This window comes from Haplochromis burtoni, unplaced genomic scaffold (genome assembly GCF_018398535.1).
Source record: "Haplochromis burtoni strain Fernald_Lab_line unplaced genomic scaffold, NCSU_Asbu1 Contig_25, whole genome shotgun sequence".
Classification (NCBI taxonomy): Eukaryota; Metazoa; Chordata; class Actinopteri; order Cichliformes; family Cichlidae; genus Haplochromis; species Haplochromis burtoni.
In genome coordinates this window covers 1,130,006-1,133,152 of record NW_024582386.1, presented here as the reverse complement: position 1 = coordinate 1,133,152, position 3,147 = coordinate 1,130,006, and positions in this window count along the sequence as shown.

Here is a 3,147-nt window from a genome sequence, read left to right as displayed (position 1 = left end):
ACCAGTGTTGGTCAAGTTACTTGAAAAAAGTAATCAGTAACTAATTACTGATTACTTCCCCCCCAAAAGTAATCCCGTTACTTTACTGATGACTTATTTTCAGAAGTAATTAGTTACTTAGTTACTTTTTAAAACATGATTTATCCCCTAAATTTGTTTAACATTTAAACCTATTTTCTGCACATTCCAGCACATAAAATAAAACAGCTTTTTGTGTTTCCACTCAGTCTTTCAAATAAATGCAAGTGAAACACAGCAGAAAATAAATAAAATCAAAGATTCAGCGGTCCTGTTGCTCTATTTTCACCTGTATAGCAGGAGTGTGGCAGGTGGAGGTGTACCCTGGTGCAGGTGTGCCATGGTCAGTGGAAGAATCCGCGAGTTTCTCTGTGAATTTTTCCCATTATGTGGCAGCGCACTCGGTGCTTGCTCGGAAGTTTTGGGGGGGACAGCGGACGCTAATGTTTTTGTCACTTTTTACGGAATCAAACTCAAAGTAACGTCAGGTACTTCCAGGCATTAAACGCTGCACAGTCATATGCTCTCCCGCACTCGATATATTATCCATTGTTAATCTGCACACAGCTGTTGCCATGAATGTCGCACTCGCTTACGTCACAGTAACGCAGTAACGCAGGGTGCTTACGGTAAAGTAACAGTAATCTAATTACCTTTTTGCAATAGTACTCCCTTACTTTACTCTTTACTTGACAAAAGTAATCGGCCCATCTCTGATCAGGAGTGGTTGAAGGAAATGTGGATCTTCCACTTACTGCAAATGCCTCTTAAGGTTCCACAGTCCTCTGTTAATGTGGCTAACTCTGGAGTATTAATAAAAAAAGAGATCTGATCCACAAAACTGTATTATGTTATGCATCATTACATAAAATCTGTAGTAATTTGGCAATTATTTGTGATGAAAAAATTGCAAATGTGCTGATGTGTACGTGCACACAAATTCACAAATAGTGACGTAGTTGCTGCAAAATGGCACTGACTAGGACTTTTCTACTATAACTGACCACTCAGAGGACTTTTTAACTACAAGCCTCATTCCTCATTCACACACACTTTTGTGCGAGCACTTTATTCTACATATAAACACTTTGACTAACATTCGCTCGCTTGCACTCTGATGGATGCTTTGGGAGGAACTCGGGGTTCAGTATCTTACCCCCGTTCAGTTTCTGACCTTCCGATTGGTGGATGACCCACTCTACCGCCTGAGCCACAGCTTCCCCAAATAAAGCAGAAAACAACAAGTTGAGAGGAGTCCGCTATTGCAAAGACACGCACTGTAGAAGATTGGTGCTCTGAATGTGATGTGTTAGCTGTCTGTCTCCATTTATAATTGGAAGTTTTTGCAATAATTTGCAAACCTTCGCCAATCTGTCTGATTGTTGATTACAGTCAATCAGAGCACGATTGTGTGGAGACATCCCGCCAGATGACCAGTGCAAGCACCTTGTGGTCACCTAGTGGTGACAAAAAGGTTGAGGGCGAGGCAAGCTCAACCTCAACCAACTAGTTAGTCACCTCGACCACTTGTAGCTGGTCCCTGAATGCAAGAAATTGAATAAAATCGCAGAGCAACCACTGATTTGTGATAGCTGTGAGGAGGTTGCCATCCTGTTCATTTTCTATTGCGACAACTCCACAGATCTGATTATATTATTTATCTCTGTCTCTCTTCTACAGCGTGTCTTTTGTTCTGTCTTCCTTCTCTCACACCCAACTGGCCGCAGCAGATGGCTGCCCCTCCCTAAGCCCGGTTTCTTCCTGTTATAAGAAAGTTTTTCCTTCCCACTGTTGCCAAGTGCTTGCTCAAAGGGGTCTGTCTGATTGTTGGGGTTTTCTCTGTAGTGTTGTAGGACATTTACCTTAAATTATAAAGGCCTTGAGGTGACTGCTGTTGTGATTAGGTGCTATATAAATAAAGCAGAATTAAACCAAATGTAGAATGAAATAGCGAGGCATTTATATTGTCCTTCTCTACTAACTACTTAAAGTGCTTCCCTCTCCAGGCCAAATTCAACCACTCACAAAAAATAGAAAAAACAAGGTGGTGACGGCTGAAATGCCAAACACACGTCTTTAGTCCACAAACCAATAGGTGATGTCACAATGGTTACATCTTGTGGAGGCTATTGTTGCATAGAAACCACTAAAAAATAAGAAGCAAAAATAAGTGGTGTGAGAGTCAAACACATCAACACTTAAGCTAATCACTTAATTTGATTTAAACGAGGTAAAAGCAAGCCATGAGACTGCAAACTCGCTTAAAAATGGAAACCACACTGATATGTTTACAGTCACAGTGTCCCCAGATTGCAGCAGTGCTGTTTATAGAGTTCATATCACATGATAGACATCTCAAATTCGATCTCTCGTTTGACTTGTAATGGCCTCAGATTAAATCTGCCCTTATGCAGCCAGTCCTCTTTGCTAAAACAGCTATGTGGGTGTGCTCAGCTCCCCAAACTAGCTCATCGTATAATTCAGTTTAGTGCAATGTCCACGCTCGTCACCGCTCTTCCACCGCCCACCCCCTCCCTTCAGTTCCCTGTCACTCTCATTTCTGCTGCGATCATGGTTGTTGGATAACTGTTAATTAAAGAGATGTCAAACACTTGCCAGTGATAGCAACTTAATTTGGGGCTAGAAAATAAAAACAGAGATATAACATATGTAGTGCCTTTAAAAGAGTAAAAGAGAGAATGGGGGAGGCCTGCTGTGACTTTGCAGGAAGTTGGTTGTGTTGCGGATCCAGGACATGAGTTACCCTCGGTGGAGATGTTAGGCAAGGCAAAAGTGACAGGCCAACATCCATCCGCCTCCTCAACTTGTCTATTTATATGTATATTCATATTCATGAGCTATTGGACCATGCGCTGTTGGCGATGCATTTAGCTTTATTGGAAAAACTGAATCTCAGTCCTTCCCCCTGGCAACTGACAGAGAAAGATTGCAGTGCCCAAGTGACAAAGGACTGGCAGGGCCTGGTACTAAATCATGATATTGACGTGGGCAATGAAAGCAGAATCTCAACTGTGGACTTGCAAAAATGCCTCAATATCACTTTGGGCATTAAGTGGATTGTTACTTATTCTATTAACACATCTTCTAAAGACTTGTAAGTCTTTGGGC